A 26,457-nucleotide genomic window follows, 5' to 3' on the forward strand; every position below is an offset into this window, starting at 1 on the left:
GTCGCTTCTTGATGCAATGCATCAATCACCCTCCCTCTTGCTTCTTTTTCGGCGTACACTTGTCCAAAATCCTCCGCTAGCTTTTGTTCATGGGCCACAGACTGGTTCAACTCTTCCTTGTATTGCCCTATGATAGCTAGCATGCTTTGCTCCGTGGCTTCCAAGTGTTGAGCCAAACTCCTCTTGGACCTTGCGCAAGCAGCTAACTCTTCTTTTAAGATCATGCCATGCACCCGTGACCGGTCTCTTTCCTCTCTTCGGAGCTTGAGCTCATTGTTGCTACCCCACAATGCCCTCGGAATTTCTCTCGGCCATATTCCTCCTTGCGGGCCCTTTTAGTTTCTTGTTCAAGGGCTCTTGCTGTGGCCGCGTTTTCCTCTTGTAACTCGGTGCACTCTTTCCGGATGTGTGTAGCGGCTGATTTGAACTTCTCCTTGGCGAGTCTTGCCTTCCCTAGCTCTAATTTTAGAGCTCGGACTTCTTCATCTTCCTCCGGAGCTTCAAAGTTCTCCTCATCGATAACTTTCAACTTGGAGAGCCAATCTAACCCTCGCGTGTGAACTCTTAGCCATCCATGATAACCACCGATGACGCCATTTCGGATGCCTCTAAGCTCCTTGTCTTTCCTCAACGGACTTCTCCATGCCTTGTGGACTCTATGTATCACCTTGAGACTTTGCGCGCTGTCGCAACCTACCCTTCGGCGGGAGGGCGAAGCGTGACTCGCGGGATGCGTGTTCCACGAAAGGAATACACGCGGAGTCGCCACCAACGTTTATTTGAGGAAAACGTCAGAAAAACCGGAAAAGGCGCGATCTACGAACTTTTAAGTTGAAAGGTTCGGGAGTTGTATTTACGCACGGGGAAGGTATTAGCACCCCACACGTCCGTCCCAAGGGACGGCAGCCTTTAATCGAATGTGCAAACATGACTTTGATTTTTACGTTCCCTTTTATGTCCTTATATCCTTTTTACATTTTTCCTTTTTTGTGGTCGACAAGGGTGTTTCCCTTTGCTCCTACGTATTCCTCAATTTGGGATGAGAAAATCAGACCTACGTAGTTCTTTCTTATCAAGTGATTCTTTTTTTTGCTTAAGTGGTGATCATTTTAAGGCGTTGGACCTTAAAAATGATCCATTTTACTTAGTGAGAAATTGAAATGACAAACTTCAAAAGCCTATTTTTGTGGACGAGCTCGACTAGGCGAGTTGATTTTAGCCTTAATTTCACTTTAGTTATTAGTCAATTCGATTAAGAATGAGAAATCCCAAAGAGAAAACGTCCGATTGATTTTTCGCTTTACTTTACTAAAAAATATTTTTTGATTATTATATTTATTTTTTTACCTCTTTTTGATTTCCAACGTGGTTACGGTACGACCGAACGGTCGGAATTCATTTTAACCGAAGTTAACGGATAATACAATTCAAACGTTCGGTGGAAATTGATTTTATTTTTAAGTTAAGCGAGAAATGACTTAAGTAAAATGGCTTAAGCACGTCAACAGGGGGTATAAAAAGTAAACAAAACGAGAATAAAAATGCACGAAACACAATGTGGACCACCATGGGTGCATAGAATGAATCGAAAAGCTTGGTTCGAGGTACTTACCCGTTGAAGATCGAAGAACGATGAAGAACGAATGAAGAACGTCGAAGAACGGTTGAAACCTTTGCGAAATTCCTCACGGAAAACGTTTCGGAAGCGCCTCGGCTTAGATTTTCTTCACGGAAACAATTTTTCCAAGCAAATTCGAAAGAGATAGAAGTGCCAAAGGGGCTGAACCCTTTTCTTCTTCACTTCCTCCCCTATTTATAGCAAAATAGGGGAGGTGGTTGCCGCCCAGCTCGCCCAGGCGAGCTCAGCATGCCCAGGCGAGCCAGGTTGCTTCCTTCAGAAGCAACAGCCTTCTGGAGGAATATTCTGGAGGGCCCAAGTGGGCCTGGGTGCTATTTGCACCCCCATTTTTACTAAGTACACCCCCTCTGCTTTTTTTTGGTGATTCTTTTTTCGTAAAGTTACGGAAACTTACGAATTTCGTAACGATACTTGTTTTCTTTCCGTAATGTTACGGAACCTTGCGAATTACATAATCATCCCCTTTTTGACTTACGGAATGTTACGGAACCTCACTTAATTATGCAACGATGCTTCCATTTGATTTCCGGTGTGTCACGGAAACTTACGGATTGTGCATCAATATTTTTTTGGTTTTTCGGCATGTCCTGGAATTTCACAAATTGCCTAATGATGGGTGCGAAGCACCTCACAAGGACCAAAGAAAGGTTGCATGTCATCAAGCAAAGGTCCCCGTACGAAATTAGGGTATGACAGTTGCCCCTCTTTACATGTCTTTTATTGGAGATAAAAGGAAAGTAAAGATAAGACACTAATTTCGTTCCTCTCGATTTGACGAGAGTCGCGGGTGACCATAAAATCTCCACATGCAAATGACTTGTTGTTCCCGGATTTTCACAAATTGCCTAATGATGGGTGTCAAGCACCTCACAAGGACCAAAGAAAGGTCGCATGTCATCAAGCAAAGGTCCCCGGACGAAAATTAGTGTATGACACTAATTTCGCTCCTCTCGGTTGACGAGAGTCGCGGGTGACCATGACTTGTCATTCCCGGATTTTCACAAATTGCCTAATGATGGGTGCCAAGCACCTCACAAGGACCAAAGAAAGGTCGCATGTCATCAAGCAAAGGTCCCCGGACGAAAATTAGTGTATGACACTAATTTCGCTCCTCTCGGTTGACGAGAGTCGCGGGTGACCACGACTTGTCGTTCCCGGATTTTCACAAATTGCCTAATGATGGGTGCCAAGCACCTCACAAGGACCAAAGAAAGGTCGCATGTCATCAAGCAAAGGTCCCCGGACAAAAATTAGTGTATGACACTAATTTCGCTCCTCTCGGTTGATGAGAGTCGCGGGTGACCATGACTTGTCGTTCCCGGATTTTCACAAATTGCCTAATGATGGGTGCCAAGCACCTCACAAGGACCAAAGAAAGGTCGCATGTCATCAAGCAAAGGTCCCCAGACGAAAATTAGTGTATGACACTAATTTCGCTCCTCACGGTTGACGAGAGTCGCGGGTGACCATGAAATTTCCGCATGTAAATGACTTGTTGTTCCCGGAGGAACAAAAGGTGCAGAAGACTATGTCAACCTCTGCATGCTATCAAGCGTTCTGTCTTACAGATAGCAAAAGAATGTTTATACGGATAACCACTTGGGTATTTCCGCGTATCATCGGGCCCGCCGCCTCTGGATGACACAAGGGTGCGGATAACCGTAAGGTATCTCCGCGTATCATCGGGCCCGCCGCCTCTGGATGACACAAGGGTGCGGATAACCGTAAGGTATCTCCGCGTATCATCGGGCCCGCCGCCTCTGGATGACACAAGGGTGCGGATAACCACATTGGCCTCTGCTCGTCAATCACACTTGGGGTCACTGAATGACGAGGTGCGAATAACCGTAAGGTGTCTCCGCGGGCTACCAGCTCTTGGGTCATGGCAACAAAAGGCGGTGTGGTCGACAAAAGCGAGGCTCTTGCTCCTACGTATCCTCCAATGAGGAACTCAGACCTACGTAGTTCTGGATAACTTGTGAGACTTGAAAAAGTCTCGGTGTTTTCTTCGCTAAAATGCAAACATGCTAAGTAAAGAGATAAATATTCCAACTTATTAGAGCAGCATACGCTTTTTTTGAGTGAAAAACAATGCGCTTACCGGGGAAGGAGAGTCTGCTGATGAAATCCCCCATAACCTTAACTGAGATTTTGGATGTTAGCATTTCGTTTGTAAATGAACATTTAGAGGAAACACTGGGTCCGACAAAAATAGAAGAAAATCACTCAAAGTGTATCAATCTCGCACAGGTAAGTGTTTCTTCCTAATTCCGAACCATAGATATGTCATGACTTGACTTTGCAAATTATTTCCTATCAAATCAAAAATTACATGCGTGATCATGGATCAATAGGACTTCCCTTGGGAATGAGTTTTCTTGATGGTTTTTTCGGCTTTTGTGTGTTTTTGGCTTTTGATTTTTTTGTTGGCTTTTTCTTTTTCTGTTTTTTTGTTTAGTGCGGGGCGAAAAAGTCGCTAGCGCACGGGATTTTGGTTGGTAATCAAAGGGAGAAGACCATTTTAGGTCGTGGTTTCCTTTCCTTCTTTTTGTTCATTTGGTGACAATTCTGTATTGTTCAGATATTGTCCGGTCCAAAGACCTTTCTGCACATTTCTTCTGTTTTCCTTCGATCCCTGATCAGGAGCTTTCTTTCCTTCTTCTTCTTCCCTTTTTACTTTCTCCCATTCTTTGATTGGGAATTTTCTTTCTTTTCTTTTTGCTTTCTCCCTGATTGGGAATTTTCCTTCTTTTCTTTTCTTTGATTGGAAATTTCCCTTCTATTCTTTTCGCTTCCGAGGGTAAGGTTTGACATTCTCACCCTGGGTCAAGGTTTATGGTGAGTCAGGATTTTGGCTCAAAGCTTGTAGAATGGCTAGACATGATACATGTCAGGGCTTGGTTTGGTTCAAGGATAAAAGGGATGCCCCACATTATTTCCATGACACAAATGCAAAAAATGATGATTTGGAAATTTTATGCAAAACTGGTCATGCATGCGCCTATGCGGACGCTCAAGTGTCAAATTTTTATGGTCATGTGATGCTAGGGCTCAGGATTCATTTCCTCTATTTTAAATCAACCCAATGTTTCCAAAATATGTTCTTTTATCAATTTGTGCATTCCTCCAAGTCCATTTCGGGCGTCCGGGGAAATTTTCACAGCATTCACCCTTCAGGTGTAGACACGTTTTTTCTTCAAAAATCGGTTATGATCAATGAATTTTTTTTCAAAGAAAAGTTGGAAATCATCTCTTTTCAAAAGCATGTCGGTTTTTAGCTAGACAACTTATTTTCTCTTTTTCCACCTTTTTCCTTACTTGCTTTCTTTTTTTTTTTTCTTATTTGCTCTCTTTTTCTTTACTTGCTCTCTTCTTTTCCCTTTTGTTCTCTTTTCCATTTCATTCATTTCATTTTTTTCTTTTCTATTTTTATTTTTATCATGATTTTTGTTTATTTTACATATATATTTTTGGACGATGTTCCTAAACGAAGAACTCTACACGGTTCCAGAATTTCAAACATCATCGATAGTAATGATATATAAACACTAACGCAACAATCAAAAAATGTATGCGCTGTACAAATGTCAATCGAAACAACAAAAACAAACATTAGTCTCTCAAGTCAAAACAATAACATAGAATAAAAATGATAAAAGAAATATGAAAGAAAACATGAATCTGGGGATCTCCCAGTCACGTATCTCCACTCCCTCCCAAGAAGTCAAGCAAATCGGCCATCTCCTCGTCCTTGTGGGCCTCTTCTCCATCGCCGGGAGCTTCTGGGGGTGCCTTTCCTGCTTGAGCCTCGGGCCAATCTCCGGGCCATGCAACCTCTGCCCTGAACTGGTCTGGAGTAGGGCATGAAAAAGAAGCGAAGCCCTGGCTCTGCTTGCTAAGGCTCATCTGGTATAGACAATCATGGGTCTGTACATGTGCTCGGTGGTTGGCCGCCTGCTGGCGAACCAAATGCCGTAAATACTGCTCCATGTCAAATGCCCCAGCCTGGCCAGCCTGATGAGGTGGTGGTGACGCGCCTGCGGCCTGTGGAGCATCACACTGAGCTTGTCTCTGGGTACAATAATTCTCAATAAAAGCCCGGGTGATGGGCGGCCGAATCACCTTGGTAGGTGCAACGGGGACTCCGAACGACTGGCAGAGTCCTGTGATCAGTGCGGGAAATCCCAGGGCCCTGTTGGACTTATCTGGGTCCAAAGGGTGCCTAGTAGGCGCCATACCTGCAAAAATATCAACTGAGCCACATGGATGCTCATCCATGTCAGGATGGCGTACACCAGCTGACACTTCGGCATGGGAAGGTCGGAATTATGATCAGTGGGCAGGATGTTGCTGAGGAGCAACGTCATCCATATCTGGGTCAGGGTGGTCATGTTGGTGCGCATGATTCGCACTCGCCTCCCTACAGCAGTCCGGGCAAAATCCTGCCCCGGTATACATAGCAGCTGGGCGATGGCCTCCTCATCGAACCCATCAGACCGGTTCCTCCTCTGGCCATACTCACATTCCTGGCCCTCTTCCAACACCAACGGATATCCTAGGAGTTGGCCGATAGCGTCGACATCAAACGGGATCCACTGACCCCTTACCCAGGATCTCATGTCACGCACGCCCTCCTCTGTTGGCCAAGCATTGGCATAAAACTCAAGGACTATTTCTGGATCAAACTTGGCCATGGGAGTAACCAGTGATGCCCACCGCCGGCGCCCTATTTCCTCCTGGAAATCAGTATACTCGTCGTCCCTGAGCTGGACGCGTCTCTCCCGGAGAAACGACCATCCCTTGATGGCCTCGAAGCGCTGCTGGTGTACAGCGCTCCTAAAGCGGTGACTGTCATACTCCGGAGCGGAACTAGTTCCTTCGGCTGCCTTGTCCTTCCTGGACCTCTTTGAGGCAAGCCTCCTCGGGGCCATTTCCTACGAAGGCAAACATTTGGAAAGTTAGTTTTACCAGTGGGACACTACTCTTAAAACAAAAATGGCATACAACCTCCTCCCATAAATACAAACATCAATGTAAATTTAGAGCAAGCTTATGCGCATATTTCCTTACGAACGTTCACTTGCACAAGACATTCTATTAACTAAGAAAAATGCACCCATATACAATCAAGGCAGCTTCGTTACCTAGATTATTTACATGTACTTCCAAGGTGTATTTGTTACTTACATCACACACATCTCCTTGGCTAAATTTACATACATGCATACTCAAAGCATTTTGGGGTACCAAAAATTGCACATGTGCACATCTTGGTATTTCTAATACCTATACATACACAAACTTCATGATGAATCTTGACTATCTACACAATAAGGTGCTACATTTCATGCTCTTTTCAAGTTTTTGCTACCTAAAGCCGCATGCAAATTCAAGTATATTTTCCTTTGCTGACTAAAATTGTATTCAAATTAAAAGGTATATATTTTTTTTGTAATGTATTTTCTTTACATAACATGCAACATTTTTATATATATATATATATATATTTTTTTTTGTGAGACATTAATTATATGTACATACATCCAAGTATTTTGCTATCATACCCAAAGTGTAAATTGCCAAAGGTATTTTGCTACCTATTCTAAACCTACACATTCATGACGAGCAAAATTCCTAAACATCTAGGCGTAGGGAAATTATTGTAGCGTGGCCCATAGCTGATTGCTGGCCAAAAAGGGTAACTTTACCCAATATGCACCTCCTCTTGTGTTCTTTTTGCATAAAATTTTAGTTCCTAGGCCTAGGATATATGTGGGGCAATTACTCTAGCCTTTTTCAGGAATGAATACATATTCCAAAAATAGAAAATATGTACAAACCAAAATGCCCCATGGGTTGTTTCCTTACAAAAGTCACGCGCTAATGCCATTGAGGCATTTCCACGAACACTTGGCGGGCGCGCGTTTAGGCGTCAATAGCAAGAGAACGGGGACAATGTGGCATGTCCCATTGTTCCAAAATGCATTATATGCCTAGGGCCATCCCATACACACCCCTAATTCAACCTAATCAAGCAAGAAAACAAACCAAAATTGCCCCATATATTTGAGCACACTCCCACAATTTAGAGCACCAAAAGGAGATCAAAATACACCAATGAAAAGCTAGAAAGCTTAGGGATGGAACACTTACTTGTTGGTGATGAACAAAAGCGCAAAACGGAATCAAAAATGCGAAAAAGGATGACCCTAGGGCTGCAAACTCGTCAATCCCGTGGGTATGGCTTTTGAAAGGGGGGAAAAGAAGTTTTTGAATGCAAAAACGTCCCCCCTTTCGTCATTCTTATAATTTGGTGCAGGGGTGGCTCGCCCAGGCGAGCCCAGCTCGCCCAGGCGAGCTAACCTGCACATTTTTTTTTTTTTTTAGGGGAACATTAACCATGTCCCCTCCCTTCTCATGGATTAGCATCTTGCCTATCTTGAACTTACTTAGGTTAGAATTAGGTGTTGATTACTTATTTTTACTTTTTAAAACAAACAAATAGTAAAAGAAAGCTGCAAAATACAAAGGATACGGGGCTGCCTTGCAGCGACATTCTTTGCTTGTTTCGCGCAGAGAAGGGGCAACAATCGGTCGGTCGTGACCCCATCCCCACTTGCATCCGCCTTAAGTACCTGCAAGTAATAAACAACCAGGTATGGCCAATCTTGACCGCGTCATTACCTTACCTTGATTGGTTTCTGCCGTTCATGTTTTGTCTCTACCCCAGAAGGTAGCCCAAGATGATCCTGCCCCTGTTTTACCACAACAATATGCATGCGTATGCGTATGCGTATGCATGAATGTTTTCAAACGCAGCAAATTTAGGGAAAGTTGGTTCAGGTTCAATTCTAATTAAGCGCTTGGGGCATCCCATGAACTGAGCGGAAGGGCTCAGGTGATCACAGATTAACGCAAGGTTTGAAACTAACGTGAGGACTAAAGCCTCGAATCCACGTTCATTTCTTTGAAAGATTGTAATGAGAGATACAACAGACAGGAAATCCCTGGGGGAAATCCAGAAAACGCATAAAGATAAAGAACATGCAGCGACATCCTTAATTGCCCCAGCTTCTAAGCATAATATTGTTTGACGACATCAGAGTTCATGGGTGAAGGTAGCTCTTCGCCATCCATGTTGGTAAGCACCAGGGCTCCTCCGGAAAAAGCCCTCTTCACAACAAAAGGCCCTTCGTAGTTCGGGGCCCATTTCCCTCGATGGTCCTTGACAGCATGGGACATTTTCTTTAGCACAAGGTCTCCCTCATGGAACTTGCGTAAGCGTACTTTCTTGTCGAATGCACTCTTCATTCTTTGCTGGTATAAGCGCCCATGACTCATGGCCGTTAAGCGCTTACCCTCAATGAGGTTGAGCTGGTCATAGCGCGTTTGAGCCCACTCTGATTCCTTTAATCCGGATTCTCCCAAGATCCTTAATGACGGGACTTCTACCTCAAACGGTAACACAGCCTCCATCCCATATACCAATGAGAACGGCGTTGCCCCAGTTGACGTTCGCACTGAAGTCCGGTAACCGTGTAACGCGAATGGGAGCATTTCGTGCCAATCCTTGTATGACACGGTCATCTTTTGGATAATCTTTTTGATATTCTTATTGGCCGCTTCCATGGCTCCATTCATCTTTGGCCGGTAGGGTGTGGAATTGTGATTCTGGATTTTAAACTCCTCGCACATTTCCCCCATCATCTTGTTATTCAGGTTGGTGCCATTGTCCGTGATAATCTTCCTTGGCAAACCATATCGGCAGATGATCTCTTTCTTAATGAACCTGATCACCACATTCCTCGTGACATTGGTATATGAAGCCGCCTCGACCCACATGGTGAAATAATCTATCGCTACGAGGATGAAGCGATGACCATTCGAGGCCTTGGGCTTGATGGCCCCGATGACATCTATTCCCCACATGGAGAAAGGCCAAGCGGCGGACATGACATTCAGAGGATGTGGTGGGGCATTGACATTATCTGAGAATGCTTGACATTTGTGGCATTTCCTCACATGGACACAACAATCACTTTCCATGGTAAGCCAGTAATAACCTGCTCTTAGGATCTTCCTGGCCATAGCATGCCCGTTGGCGTGCGTTCCAAACGAGCCCTCATGGACTTCCTCGATCATGTGATTTGCCTCCTTGGCATCCACACACCGCAGGAGTGTCATGTCGTGATTTCTTTTATACAGTATGCTTCCGCTCATGAAGAAACCGACTGCCAACCTTCTCAATGTCCTTTTATCGTTGTCGGCAATCTCTGGCGGGTATTCTTTGCTTACGACATATCGCTTGATGTCGAAATACCAAGGCTTTCCGTCCCGTTCCTCTTCCACTTGGCAACAATGCGCGGGTTTGCCACGACACCAAAATTCAATGTAGGGTAGATCCCCGTGCGGTGTTAGCTGGAACATAGACGCCAACGTAGCAAGTGCATCCGCCATTTGATTTTCCTCGCGAGGAACATGATGGAAGGAGATCTCATCGAAGGTCTTAGCCAATTCCTTGATATAGGCTTTGTAGGGTATCAGCTTGGGATCTCTAGTTTCCCATTCCCCTCTCAGCTGATGGATTACCAATGCCGAGTCGCCGTACACCTTGAGTAGTTTGACATTGGAGTCAATCGCTGCCTGGACGGCTAGGGCATATGCTTCATATTCGGCCATGTTGTTGGTGCAGTCGAACCCTAGCCTGGCTGTGAAAGGTACACATTGATTGTCCGAAGAGACCAACACTGCCCCAACGCCATGACCTAGAATGTTTGACGCTCCGTCAAACCATACAGTCCATTTGTCCCGATCTTCGTCCAATTTTTCCTCGAACAAGGCCATGATGTCCTCATCTGGGAATTCAGGATGCATGGGCTGGTAGTCGTTAAGAGGTTGTTGAGCCAAATAATCTGCCAAAGCGCTTCCTTTTATCGCCTTTTGGGTGACGTAGACTATATCAAACTCAGATAGCAGGACTTGCCACCGGGCGATTCGTCCCGTGAGAGCTGGCTTTTCAAAGATGTACTTAACCGGGTCCATTTTGGATATCAACCAGGTAGTATGGCTCAGCATGTACTGCCTTAGGCGATGGGATGCCCATACTAAAGCACAACATGTTCTTTCGAGCAAGGAGTAATTCATCTCACAGGTCGTGAACTTCTTACTTAGGTAGTAAACAGCGCGCTCTTTTTTCCCGGATTCGTCATGTTGCCCCAGCATACACCCCATTGACTCATCCAAGATTGTCATGTACAAAATGAGAGGCCTTCCAGGTACTGGTGGCATAAGCACGGGAGGATTCATTAGGCACTTTTTGATCCTTCCAAAAGCCTCTTGGCAATCCTCATTCCAGCGATCAGTTTGGTTTTTGCGCAAGAGCTTGAACAACGGCTCACAAATGGCGGTGAGCTGCGATATGAATCTGGCAATATAATTCAAGCGCCCCAGGAAACCTCGGACTTGCCTCTCTGTACGGGGTTCTGGCATCTCAAGGATAGCCTTCACTTTTTCGGGGTCTACCTCTATCCTTTTCTGGCTTACAATGAAACCAAGCAATTTCCCTGATTTGACCCCAAAGGTACACTTAGCGGGGTTCAACCTTAATTGATATTTCTTAAGCCTTTCGAACAACTTCCGCAGGTTGACAAGGTGTTCTTCCTCGGATTTAGATTTAGCAATTATGTCGTCCACGTAGACCTCGATCTCTTGATGCATCATATCATGGAACAAAGCTACCATGGCCCGTTGATAAGTTGCCCCGGCATTCTTGAGTCCAAAGGACATCACTTTGTAACAAAACGTCCCCTACAGGGTGACGAAAGTAGTCTTTTCCATATCCTCGGGCGCCATCTTTATCTGATTGTAACCAGAGAAACCGTCCATGAAGGAAAATAAGGCGAAATTGGCCGTGTTATCCACGAGGATATCGATGTGTGGTAAAGGAAAATTGTCCTTGGGACTGGCCCGATTCAGGTCCCGATAATCCACACACATTCGTACTTTCCCATCTTTCTTAGGAACTGGTACGATGTTGGCAACCCATTCTGGATACCGAGCGACGGCCAGAAATCCAGCGTCAAATTGCTTCTGCACTTCTTCTTTTATTTTCAAGGAGGTTTCGGGCTTCATCCTTCTCAGTTTCTGTTTTACCGGGGAACACTCGGGATTTAGAGGTAATCGGTGCTGTACAATGTCAGAACTCAAACCGGGCATATCTTGGTATGACCAAGCAAAGATGTCTTGGTAGTCCTTTAGCAGGATTATTAATTCTTCACGGATAGGTGCGGTAATACCTGTACCTATCTTTACTTCCCTCTTTCCACTGCCAATTCCTAAGTCTACTAGCTCTGTTTCTTCTTGATGAGGCCCCGTTTCTTGGTCCTCATGGGCGACCATTCTTTCTAGTTCTGGGGGAAGTCCCACATCCTCATTTCCTTCATCTTCCGTTTGATTCATTTCTTGCTCGAAGTCGATAGGCGGGTCACAGGTATTAGTACCTTCGGGGGACTCTTCATCGGATCTGCCGTTTCAGAAAAAGAAGTAAACATGCAAATGAATGAGAATGGGTAGAGACCAGGAACAGATGAAGAAAGATCCTTGTATTATAAATTCAAAAACAAAAGACACAAAGCCTTAACAAAAGGAAAAACTCTAAAGCCTAGGCCCAACTATAGAGCTTTTAAAACCGTAAAGGTTTACATTATGCTCGTTGCGTAAATGCCGGGGCGTTCTTCCACTCGCCAGTTTCCCAGCCGGAAATCAGGAGGGCATGGTCGTACCAAATCCAAAGTACTCGGAACATCATCTTCGCATATCGCGAACACTTGACCTTTGTCTCCCAGACCCGTGCTTATAAAGCTTCTACTTATGTGGCAGGGCGGGCTTCCTTCACTTTCTTGTCTCCAACACGAGCTTTGACCACTGTTCTTCCTTCCTGCGATGCTTCTTTTCATGTCCGCCTGAGTGGGCTTATAGCCTAAACCATACTTCCCACGGTTTCCTTGAGTATTTATCAGGCTAGTTATGCCGCCGTTGTCTTTGCCTAAACCCATCCCGGGTTCATAACCATTCCCCAACATAACTCGGGCCATCATTACCGCTGCATTGGACAGACAAGGTTGCCCAAAGAGGGAGTCCACGGAGGAAATGCTGACCACCTCAAAAGACTGGAAAGCAGTTTCTAACGATTCTTCTGCGGCTTCCACATAAGGCATGGAGGATGGGCAGCTTACCAAGATGTCTTCCTCGCCTGACACGATGACCAAGTGCCCCTCCACTACGAATTTCAGCTTTTGGTGGAGTGTAGAAGGCACAACTCCCACTGAGTGGATCCACGGGCGCCCCAACAGGCAGCTGTAAGGGGGGTTAATATCCATTATTTGGAAGGTGACTTGACAGGTGTGAGGGCCTATTTGTACTGGGAGATCGATCTCTCCCCTAACCTCTCGGCGAGTGCCGTCGAAGGCACGAACCACCATTGAACTTGGTTTTAAGTGGGAAGCATTGAATGGTAACTTCTCCAAAGTGCTCTTAGGCATCACGTTTAAAATGGAACCATTATCGATGAGCACCTTGGCTACGATATGGTCCATACACTTGACTGATACGTGTAAAGCCTTATTATGCCCTCTCCCCTCGGCGGGGATTTCTTCTTCGGCGAAGGCAAGATAGTTGTTGGCAGTGATATTGTTGACCAGCCCTCCGAAACCTTCTACCAAGATATCTTGGGCCACATGAGCCTCGTTCAGAACTTTTACTAGCAGAGCCCGATGAGGCTCGGAGCTCATAAGTAACTCCAACAGCGAGACCCTGGCCGGGGTTTTGTTGAGCTGTTCGATAACCTTGAATTCGCTCTGCTGAATTATCCGAAGGAACTCGCTGGCTTCCTCTAGCGACACCTCCTTTTTACCATCCTTTTTCTCCGGGGGGCCCTTTGTCGGAATATCTTTATTCGAAGCGTGGGGTGCTTCGCCATCTTGTTCCTCCACCACTTTTCCTTTTCCCTTGACGTCCGCGGGTTGGACTGGTAGGTCCGGAGGTGCGAACATACGACCACTACGGGTCACACCACTCAGTCCCGTGATATTTGTTACTTTAGCTGACAGCGAGCTGACGTCAGTGACTTCTTCTTCCTTCTCCCTCCGAGGTGTATATCTCCATAGGACCGCGTGGCTATTTTGGTACGGGAAAGGAACAGGTTTGGCTACTAAGGGGCGTCCAGGCTTTTGCGAAGCTGCGCTTTTAGTGAAGTATATCACCAAGGGTTTGGGCTTCGCAATACCGCTCCCCTCCGTAGATTGCATGCATATATGCTGCTCTTCTTTTCCTTCAATGCCGACTTCCAGTCGACCTTGATCTATCATCCGCTGTAACAATTCCTCTACTCCCAAACACGTCTCCATGTCATGCAGCTCACCGGAGTGTAGCAGACAGGAATCCTCCTTACACCCACTATGGGGAATCACACCTCCCTTTTGTAGGGCCTCAAAGATAAACCTCCTAGGGGTTGCCACATCCCTTAAAGGTTTAGACCTGTGCGGCCTATCGGACTCAACTGCATTAACCGCTCCCCCTCCATGATTGGCGAGCGGGTTGGTTCTCACATTGGGCCGATCCTCTTGGAAAGTCAGCCATCCAGCATCCATTAAATGTTGGACCTTGTATTTAAGGGCCAAGCATTTTTCAACGGAATGCCCTGGGAAACCCCCATGGTACTTGCAGGTTGCGTTAGGGTCATACCACTTCGGGAAAGGGGGTTCGAGGACCCTCCCGGGAGTTACCACGGCCAAATGATTAGCGATGAGGGATGGCAAAAGATCTTCGTACGTCATTGGGAGTGGGGTGAATTCCGGAAATGGCCTCGGAGGGAAGTTCCTTGTCGTGTTGGAATTACTGGCCGGTCGAGTCGTGCTCGGAGTTGGAACTTGGGGAGCTTCCCTCTGGGTGGGTGCCTTATGCTGCACGGGTGTTGAACTAGAGGCGTTCCCAGTATGAGCCGAGAAGCTTGGGTGATGTTGCGCGTACTGATGGGTACCATGAGGTGTTTGCTGGGGTTTGACCCACGCGGGTGTTGAAGAGACGGCATGGGCATCTCCTTCCTTCCTTTTTGCCCCTGTTGCCCCGATTCTTTTGGCATTCGCATTTGTGGAGGAAACGTAATCAAACTTTCCTCTTTTCAATCCTACCTCGATTCTTTCCCCGGCAAACACTAGATCCGCAAAGCTGGACGGCATGTAACCTACTAGCTTCTCATAGTAGAACACTGGCAGAGTGTCTACCATCATGGTGATCATCTCTCTCTCAACCATGGGAGGAGCTACTTGTGCCGCCAAATCCCTCCATCGCTGCGCATATTCTTTAAAGGTTTCACCCTCTTTTTTGAACATATTCTGCAGTTGAGTACGGTCAGGAGCCATATCAGAATTGTACTGATACTGCCTTAGGAAGGCGGTAATCAGATCCTTCCAAGTACGGATATGGGAAGCTTCCAAATTAGTGTACCACACTACCGCGGCTCCGGCCAAGCTATCCTGAAAGAAGTGTATTAATAGCTTTTCATCTTTAGAGTGGGCGCCCATCTCACGGCAGTACATCTTGAGATGATTTTTGGGACAAGTCGTCCCTTTATACTTGTCGAAGTCCGGCACTTTGAACTTCGGGGGAATAACAACATCGGGTACTAAGCAAAGATCCGTCATGTCTGCGAACGGATAATCCCCAAATCCTTCCACGGCCCTTAATCTTTCCTCAAGGAGATCGAGCTTCCTCCTTTCTTCAGTTGCCGGAGGCGGCCCTTCCGTGGACAAAACTATTGGTGGTGCTGCGATGTTGGGTTGAGGCAACGTGCCTGGTGCCGGCCCTTCGGGGATCGGGGGATAGAACTCGACATCCCTTCGAGCATAGTCTTGAGGGTCTTTGTGGACTTCGTCGGGCTGCTGAGGAGGCTCTCTTTCATGGACGGGAGAAGCAATGTGGCCCGCATCTTCTTGCAAGACGGGTGGTGAATAGTTGGGCGGCAATCCATAAGGGTAAGCCGCTCGGTTGTATCCCAGGTGAGGGCTGCCATCGTGTCCCAGTGTGTCCCTTCCCCGTCCTACTATGTTTGAGGGAGGATGGTGCATAGTTGCCAAGAGAATCGGGTCTGCTTCGGCAGCCGAACTAACAGCAGCAGCGGTGGCCGCGTTCTTCTCTATGAGCTGCTTCATACTTAACATGGCCTCCATCATGGAGGCCATTTGTTCTTTCAGAGCCGACATGTCGGCTTTCATCTGTTCCTGCGTCTCCTCTTGATCACCCATCATTCTAGATTTGGATCTGGTGCGATAGGGATACCTTGCGGCGCGTTTAGTTATGGTGTTTTTCCCTAAAAAACCAAACGTGAGGAGGGGGTAAAGAAAGAAAATGCATGCTAGAGATGAAATGTAGGAGTGATTTGATTTGCACAAGCTTTTTGGAGTAGAAACATGGGACCAACTCGTTTTATTTCAAAAAGGAAGTCGTATCTAGTCAAGGTCTGAAAGACCATACAAGTTTCCTAACGATTTCTAATTATGTGGGCCATTAAGTCTATCATATGCTGACAATAGCCGAGAAGCCCATGAATCTCTTCGGGGGCGGAGTAAGTGTCTGCCATCGCCTTGGCCTTGGCTAACAAGCGGGGAAGTTCTTGACTCCCGTTCAAGGTAAGAGCAAACCGATCCATCCACATGGTTGCCTCTTAGTGTAAAGAGTCGATCACCCTTCCTCTAGCCTCTTTTTCCGCATATACTTGAGCATACTCGTCCGCGATTCTATGCTCGTGGGCCGTGGCTAGAGCTAACTCTTCTTGGTACTTGGCGATGATAGCTAGCATGTTGGTCTCCGTCTCGCATAAACGCTGAGACAAGCTTCTTTTGGACCTTGAACAAGCAATTAACTCCCCTTTAAGAACCATGCTATGTGCTCGTGACTGGTCCCTTTCTTCCCTTCGCAACTTGAGTTCGATATTGCTACCCCATAGAGCTCCGCGAAATTTTTCCCGGCCATACTCTTCCTTGCGAGCCCTCTTGGTCTCTTGTTCATGGGCTCTTGCGGTAATTGCATTCTCTTCCCGTAACCCGGCACACTCCTTCCGAATGTGTGTTGCGGCCAACTTGAACTTCTCCTCGGCTAATTTCGCCTTTCCTAATCGCTTTTGAGAGCTTGGACTTCTTCGTCCTCTTCCGGTGCTTCAAAACTCTCTTCGCTGACGACTTTTAACTTGGTGAGCCAATCTAAACCTCGTATATGAACTTTCAGCCATTCATGGTAGCCACCAATGATGCCATTACGAATGCCTCTAAGTTCTTGATCTTTCCTTAACGGGGTTTCCCATGCCTTATGGATTCTTTGTATAGTCTTGGAATTTTGTGCGCCGAAATCCCTCACAAGGAAAGGAGACATGCTTTCTTCCGTCGGTGCTCCCCTCATGGGGTACCCTAGTTGTCTTATAGCGAGCGCGGGATTGTAGTTAATACAACCCCTCGTTCCTACCAGCGGAATGTTTGGGTATCCTCCACATGAGAAAAGGACTCCTTCTTTTCCTTCCTTCCATCGGGGGAACCAACTGATTGTTCTACCTCCTATTCCAGCCAAAAGCTGGTCCCAATCTATTCTCCTCTTTTCAGTACACGAGCGATGGCTCAGGAGCGGACATGGATGTCTTGTGTCTTGTTGGAACAAGTGCGAAACCAACCAAACACAGAGGGCGGGCAAACAACAGATGATCCGTGCGCTACTCTTTTCGCACCTTCGGTCAAATGTGTCAAATAGATCTGCCAAGACAGCTACCACCGGACTTTCCTTGCTATGGTGGTAGGCAAGGAAAGCGTCGATTGCTGCTAGGTCCACCAAACCGTCCACGTTTGGAAAGAGGACGACCCCAAAAATTAGCAAAGCTAACACATCCATAAACGGGACCCAATCTCCTTGATTGGCCATACCCCTCGCCTTGTCTTCTAGGTACCTCTGTGGTAGGCCCGCTATGCCGTTCCGAGCCTGTTTTATGCGGTCCAAACCTCTTGCTGAATCCTTGACCACAGTTGCAATTCTGCTCAAAGAGGGGAGACACCCGGAGGAAAGATATGGTTTTCTTCCCCCGAGAGGACATCCTAGAATTTCCTCAAATTCTTCAATGGTTGGTACTAATTGGAAGTCTCCGAATGTGAAGCACCTCAAAGGCTGGTCGTAGTATTGGGTGAGTGATGCAATGGCTTCTATGGACACCTCTGCTATGGTCAACTCTAAGATCTTTCCGTAAGTCTTGCGGAAGGCTTGCATTTGGAGAGGTTCCATCAACCGCCCTAATTCCTTGATGCTGGTGGTATCTAGGCTTTTAACCTTGACTTGGTAGAACCTCTTGCCGGTTTGATTTGTTCCCATGCTTACTAAAGTGAGACAAAAGCTGGTGCAAATCAAAACTCCGATATCTCATGGGTGGGATGGATGAATGCATGATGGAATGCATATGACACAGATGCAATCTAGGAATGCGGGGGTCCGGGGAATTTGTCCCCTTCTTAGATACGACGTCTAGGGGTAGCAAAATGCCCCAACACACGTTTTTAAGAAGGCGACACGGACCCTCCGTTGGTTTGTTTACAGAAGGGATCAAGACAGAACCCATATGCAATGCCTACGCAAAAGACACAATGCGGGAGTGTACACAGTATGACAATATTTACCGAACATAAGCAAAAGGGTATATGATACTTATGCATGGCAGTGTGAAAAATGGCACGCAGCGTGTTTGCTCCGTGCCCCTATTTAAGGGACCTATAAGGGAGAGAACTAACTAGGCTTTTAGCAATAATCCCCAAGGTAGTCATATCTCTCTTGATGGTTTCTAGAGGTATCATCCCCTTCGAAGAACATATTGCAGCAGTGGGGACTACTAGCAACAATAAGTTTTCAAAGAGAAAAGCTCTAGATGAGGGTTCACTGTAATCAAGCAAGTCGGAGACCTAGCATGATCACAGATTCACCTCCACTCCTTATGTTCCCATGAACCCGGGTATAGGGCCCTTTTTCACTCACAGTGTGTGCAAATAGTGTTGGTGTTTGTGTGTATCAAATGAATAAATATTTACCTCATGCATACATTTTAAAACGCACTAAAAGCAACAAAGAGTTTATATACACAAGTACATAATGAAGGAAAACAACAAAGGAGTAAGTCATGGTAAAGCATTTGCACAAGATTAAATGGCCTAACTCTTTGACAATAGTCCCCAGTGGAGTCGCCAACTGTCGCAACCTACCCTTCGGCGGGAGGGCGATGCGTGACTCGCGGGATGCGTGTTCCACGAAAGGAATACGTGCGGAGTCGCCACCAACGTTTATTTGAGGAAAACGTCGGAAAAACCGGAAAAGGCGCGATCTACGAACTTTTAAGTTGAAAGGTTCGGGAGTTGTATTTACGCACGGGGAAGGTATTAGCACCCCACACGTCCGTCCCAAGGGACGGCAGCCTTTAATCGAATGTGCAAACATGACTTTGATTTTTACGTTCCCTTTTATGTCCTTATATCCTTTTTATATTTTTCCTTTTTTGTGGTCGACAAGGGTGTTTCCCTTTGCTCCTACGTATTCCTCAATTTGGGATGAGAAAATCAGACCTACGTAGTTCTTTCTTATCAAGTGATTCTTTTTTTTGCTTAAGTGGTGATCATTTTAAGGCGTTGGACCTTAAAAATGATCCATTTTACTTAGTGAGAAATTGAAATGACAAACTTCAAAAGCCTATTTTTGTGGACGAGCTCGACTAGGCGAGTTGATTTTAGCCTTAATTTCACTTTAGTTATTAGTCAATTCGATTAAGAATGAGAAATCCCAAAGAGAAAACGTCCGATTGATTTTTCGCTTTACTTTACTAAAAAATATTTTTTGATTATTATATTTATTTTTTTACCTCTTTTTGATTTCCAACGTGGTTACGGCACGACCGAACGGTCGGAATTCATTTTAACCGAAGTAAACAAAACGAGAATAAAAATGCACGAAACACAATGTGGACCACCATGGGTGCATAGAATGAATCGAAAAGCTTGGTTCGAGGTACTTACCCGTTGAAGATCGAAGAACGATGAAGAACGAATGAAGAACGTCGAAGAACGGTTGAAACCTTTGCGAAATTCCTCACGGAAAACGTTACGGAAACGTTTCGGAAGCGCCTGGGCTTAGATTTTCTTCACGGAAACAATTTTTCCAAGCAAATTCGAAAGAGAGAGAAGTGCCAAAGGGGCTGAACCCTTTTCTTCTTCACTTCCTCCCCTATTTATAGCAAAATAGGGGAGGTGGTTGCCGCCCAGATCGCCCAGGCGAGCCAGGTTGCTTCCTCCAGAAGCAACAGCCTTCTGGAGGAATATTCTGGAGGGCCCAAGTGGGCCTGGGTGCTATTTGCACCCCCATTTTTACTAAGTACACCCCCCTCTGCTTTTTTTTGGTGATTCTTTTTTCGTAAAGTTACGGAAACTTACGAATTTCGTAACGATACTTGTTTTCTTTCCGTAATGTTACGGAACCTTGCGGATTACATAATCATCCCCTTTTTGACTTACGGAATGTTACGGAACCTCACTTAATTATGCAACGATGCTTCCATTTGATTTCCGGTGTGTCACGGAAACTTACGGATTGTGCATCAATATTTTTTTGGTTTTTCGGCATGTCCTGGAATTTCACAAATTGCCTAATGATGGGTGCCAAGCACCTCACAAGGACCAAAGAAAGGTCGCATGTCATCAAGCAAAGGTCCCCGGACGAAATTAGGGTATGACACGCGCCTAGATCCCTCACAAGGAAAGGCGAGAGACTTTCTTCTGTTGACGCTCCCCTCATGGGGTACCCTAGCTGTCTTATGGCGAGTGCGGGATTATAATTAATACAACCCCTAGTCCCTATCAATGGAACATTAGGGTAGTCCCCACACGAGAAAAGAACTCCTTCCTTGCCTTCCTTCCAACGAGGAAACCAATTGATTACGCTGCCTCCTATCCCAGCCAAATGTTGGTCCCAATCGACTCTTCCTTTTCGGCGCATGAGCGATAACTTTGAAGCAGACACGGGTGTCTTGTGTCTTGTTGGAATAGGTGTGAAACCAACCACACACATCGAGCGGGTAAACAACAGACAATCCATGCACTGTTTTTCTCACATCTCCGGTCAAAGGTATCGAACAAATCTGCCAAGATAGCCACCACTGGACTCTCCTTGCTATGGTGATATGCGAGGAAAGCGTCAATGGTGGCTAAGTCCACCAAACCGTTAACGTTCGAAAAGAGGACAACCCCAAAAATCAACATAGCTAATATATCCGCAAACGGGCCCCACTTCTCTTGGCTCCCCATATCCCTTGCCTTGCCTTCCAAATATTTTCGTGGCAGGCCTACTACGCCGTTGCGAGTTTGCTTCATGCGATCCAACTCTTTTGCCGAATCCCCGACCACAGCTGCAATCTTGCTCAAGGAGGGAAGAAACCCGGAGAAAAGATATGGTTTTCTTCCCTCAAGAGAGCATCCTAGTATTTCCTCAAACTCTTCAATAGTCGGTACCATTTGGAAGTCCCCAAACGTGAAGCACCTCAATGGCTGGTCATAGTATTGGGCAAGGGATGCGACAGCTTCCATAAATACCTCCGTTGCGGTCAAATCTAGAATCTTCCCGTAAACTTTGCGGAAAGCTTGCCTTTGGAGAGGTCCCATCAGTCGTCCCAATTCCTTGAGGCTGGTGACATCTAAATTTTTAATCTTGACTTGATAAAACCTTTTGCCGTTTTGATTTGTCCCCATCATTTACCTAAAAAAGGGGTGGATCAAGACTCCGACATGAATGATGCAATGTGCATGCATGAAACGGAAAGAAAACAACACAAATGGGTAATTCACATATACGAGACCGCAGAGATCCAATTTTAATGCTACGTTTAGGGCATGATGGCGCCTCAATGTAGTATTAAAAAGGTTACGCATTACTCTAAAGAAACCAAACATCACTAGCAAAACTATAAACTAGTGCTATTTATCAAAAGATACATGAGAATAAATGGCACGGAGCGTGTTTGCTCTTTGCCCCTATTTTGGGAATCTATAGGACAATATCTAGGGGTCTCTAATAACTACTCCCCAACAATTCATAACTCACACGGCTGTTTTCTAGAGGTATCATCACTCAAGATAATAATATTGTGGCGGTATGGAATACCAGCGACAACACATTATAAAGAGAGAAAGCTCTAGACGAGGTTTCACTATTATCAAGCAAGTCGGAGACCTAGCATGATGATAGATTCACCTCCTCTCCTTAAATTCCCATGAACCCGGGTGTAGGGTCCCTTTTTTACTCAAACCCGTGGGTGCTTAGAATGCAGTGTAAAGAATGCAAAATAGACAACAGTTATTTACATTTTACACATTTCAATAAATGCACACACAAAGTTTCACAAATCCACAATTCCTTAAAATAGGCCTAACTCACAAAAATATTCCCCAGTGGAGTCGCCAATTGTCGCAACGTGCCCTTTTGCGGGCGAGCGAGGCGAGGCTCACGGGTGCGCTTTCCAAAGGAGGAAAGATGCGCGGAGTCGCCACCAACGTTTATTTGTGGGAAACGTCGGAAAAACCGAAGGAAACCGGTTGAAATGAAAATTCTAAGTTCGGGAGTTGTATTTACGTTTGAGGAAGGTATTAGCACCTCTTACGTTTGTCTCAAAGGACAACAACCTATATTTTAGAATTGTGGAAATTGTGTTATCTTAACTTTTAGTTCTTTTTATTTTTTGAGGTCAACAAAAGCGGGGCTCTTGCTCCTACGTACCCTCCGTCGAAGAGGAAATCAGACCTACGTAGTTCTTTCTTTAAAGGTGAATCAAGCGATTCTTTTACTTGAAAGGTGATCACTTTTCGGTGTTGGGCCTTTAAAAATGATCCATTTAACTGATAAGGAAAACTGAAATGATAAACTTTCAAACCCTTTTTAGTGACTTTTTTGTGGACGAGCTTGACTAGGCGAGTTGATTTTAGCCTTAGTTTCACTTTAGTTATTAGTCAATTCGATTAAGAATGAAAAATTCCAAAGAGAAAACGTCCGATTGATTTTTCCGCTTCATTTTACTAAAAGGTATTTTTTGTATTATTATATTATTATTTTACCTCTTTTTTGATTTCCAACGTGGTTACGGCACGACCGAACGGTCGGAATTCATTTTAACCGAAATTAATGGATGATACAATTCAAATGATCAGTGGAAATTTATTTTATCATTAGATTAGGCGAGAAATGACTTAAATAAATGACTGAAGCACGTCAAAAGGGGGTATAGAAAGCGAATGAAAACGAGAATAAAAATACATGAAACAAAATGTGGACCACCACGAGTACATAGAATGAATTTGAAAAGCTCGGTTTGAGGTACTTACCCGTTGAAGACTGAAGAAAACGAAGAACGAACGACGAATGTTGAAGAACGGTCGAGAATCTTCGCGTAATTACTCACAGAAATGTTACGGAAACGTTACGGAAGCGCCTCGGCTTGGATTTTCTTCACGGAAACAATTTTCCTCCGCAAATTTAAGAGAATACGAAGTGCCAAGAAGGCTGAACCCCTTCTCTCTTCACTCCTCGCCCTATTTATAGCAAAATAGGGGAGGAGCTTGGCACCCAGCTCTCCCAGGCGAGCAAGGTTGCCTCCTCCAGAAGCAACAGCCTTCTGGAGGAAGAATCTGGAAGGCCCAAGTGGGTCTGATTGCTATTCGTACCCCCTTTATACTAAATGTACCCCCCTTTACCTTTTTTTGGTAATTCTTTTTTCCATAACGTTACGAAACTTTACGAATTTCGTAACGATACTTATTTTCCTTCCGCAAGGTTACGAATCCTTACGGATTATGTATTTTCTCTTTTTTAGCTTTTGAAGAAGTTACGAAAACTCACGGATTGCGAAAAACACCTCCTTTCGATTTCCGTCACATTACGGAATTTTCACGAATCGCATAAGCCTGCTTCCTTTTGATTTCCGGCATGTCTCGGGACTTCACATATTGTGAAACAAAGGATGCCAAGTATCTCAAAGCGGCCGATCAAAGGTTGCATATCATCAAGTAATAATCCCCGGACGAAATTAGGGTATGACAGAGGGTAATCTCATTAGTTAGGCCTTTATAAATGATCTTCCTATCAAATTGCCACGACCTTCCTAAATGAATATGTCCTGCCTCCATGGGAACTATATCACAATTAACTTCATCCTTATATGTCCCAATGGAGAAAGGTACCTTCACTTGTTGGTTAACTATCATTTCCCCTTGCTCATTGAGCCATTGAAGTTTATAAGGTTTTGGGTGGGGAATGATAGTGAGGTTCAACTTGGAAACTAATCTTGTGCTACAACAATTGCAACAAGATCCACTATCCACAATGAGAGAACAAGTTTTATCTAAAATTTTGCATCTTGTATGAAAGATGTTCTCTCTCTGGGATTGAGATAGATCACAAGATTGACCTCCAAGGAGCCTTCTAACCATTAAGTGTCACCTTCTTCATGGGGGTAGACTTCCTCACTAGACTCTTCACCCCTTACTTCAGCTTCACTTCCACTAGAGGAAGGGCAAGAAGTAGTCTCCTCTTGACTATTATAAATGTCTTGACCCCTCATGATCATGGTTTTCTTTGTGGGGCATTGAGAGGCAATGTGACCTCTCCCAAGACATTTGAAGCATTTAATGTTGCTAGTCCTTTTTTGGGAACTAGTCTTAGGGGTGTATTTCTCTATGGTCTTACCCTTATCTTCCTTAGGTTTTGAAGGTGCAGCCCCTAAAATTCCATGGGCTTGGTCCTTCCTTGGATAAGAGTGAGAGCCATAATATTTTGAAGAAGGCTTTCTTTTAAGTTGTTGCTCCACTCTTATACAAAGTTGGACTAGCTCATCTAGGTCCCTATATGGAAGGAGTTCAACCTTGTCCCTCACTTCCATATTAAGTCCACTAAGGAACCTAGCTATGCTTGTTCTTTCCTCTTCCCTAAGTCCAGCTCTTAAAAGGAGTAGTTCCATTTGTTGTCTATATTCTTCAACACTCATACTCCCTTGTCTAAGCCTTTGGAGCTTGTCCATAAGCTCCCTTTCATAGTAGGAAGGAATGTGCCTCTTCCTAAGGGCACTCTTAAGATCATTCCAATACTCTACTGGAGGATCCCCATGAATCCTTCGTTCCCTAACAAGGGAAGTCCACCAATAGAGGGCATACCCTTGAAAGCTAAGGGTAGCCAATGGAATTTTTCTATCTTCGCTAATATGATGGCAAGCAAAGAGTTGTTCAACCATCATTTCCCAATCTAAGTAAGCCTTAACATTATCTTTTCCATGGAAATATGGGAGGCTGATGTTAACCTCTTGAGGCCTTCTATCATTTTCTCTTCTTTGGGAGTGATGTTTAGTATGTGAACTATGACGCCCTCTATAATAGTCCCTAAGTTCTTCACTTAAACTCTTGCAAGAGTCATGACTATTATAGGAGGCATGTTTTTCTCTTTTCATTTCTTTCATTATTTTTCTTCTTTCTTCCTCTCTTATTTTCTCTCATTCATCTTGACTTATTTCTTCCATTCTTTTTTTACCTTTTTCTTTTCTCTCTTGTTTTTCTTTCCATAACTTAAGGGATCTCAACTCATCTAATATCTTATACAAGGGGTCCTTAGGAGTAGAACCCTCACCATCAACACTAGATGAAGAATGAAGACTCATGTTGGTTCCTAAGTTATTGTTCTTTCTTGTTGGGGGTTTGAAAAAAAGGTAAAAGAAACTATGGTTGAAACTAGCCAAAATAAACACTAAAAGAGGTGCGAAAGATAAGGTAAAAACTAATTGGTAAAAGGCAAACTGTCATACCCTAATTTCGTCCGGGGACTATTGTTTGATGGCATGCAACCTTTGGTTGACCGCTTCGAGGTACTTGGCACCCTTTGTTGCACAATATGTGAAGTTCCGAGACATGCTGGAAATCAAAAGGAAGCATTGTTACGCAATCCGTGAAATTCCGTAACATGCCGAAAATCAAAAGGAAGTATTGTTACGCAATCCGTGAGTTTCTGTAACATTCCGAAAGCTAAAAAAGGAGTAATTACATGACCCGTAAGGTTCCGTAACCTTACGGAAAGAAAATAAGTATCGTTACGAAATTCGTAAAGTTTCATAATGTTACGGAAAAAGAATCACCAAAAAAGAAAAGGGGGTGTATTTAGTTAAAAAAAGGGGGTGCAAATAGCAACCAGGCCCACTTGGGCCTTCCAGGATGTTCCTACAGAAGGCGGTTGCTTCTGGAGGAAGCAACCTGGCTCGCCTGGGTGAGCTGGGTGGCAAGCTCCTCCCCTATTTTCCTATAAATAGAGGGAGGAGTGAAGGTGAAAGGGGTTCAGTCCTTCTGGTACTTCGTAATCACTTAAAATTAGTGTAAAAAATTGTTTCCGTGAAGAAAATCCAAGCCGAGGCGCTTCCGTAACATTTCCGTGAGGGATTTCGCGAAGATTTTCAACCATTTTTCGTCGTTCGTCGTTCGTTCTTCGTCGTTCTTCGGTCTTCAACCGGTAAGTTCCTGAAATCAAACTTTTCAGTTCATTCTGTGTACCCTTAGTGGTCCCCACTTGTTTCGCGTGCTTTTATTTTCATTTCATTTACTTTCCGTACTCCTTTTGACGTGCTTCAGTCATTTACTTAAGTCAATTTCTCGCCTAATCAAAAAATAAAATAAATTTCCATCGATCATTTGATTTGTAATATCCATTAATTTCTGTTAAAATGAAATCTGACC

The sequence above is a fragment of the Glycine max genome, chromosome 4 (assembly GCF_000004515.6).
Source record: "Glycine max cultivar Williams 82 chromosome 4, Glycine_max_v4.0, whole genome shotgun sequence".
NCBI classification, from domain to species: Eukaryota; Viridiplantae; Streptophyta; class Magnoliopsida; order Fabales; family Fabaceae; genus Glycine; species Glycine max.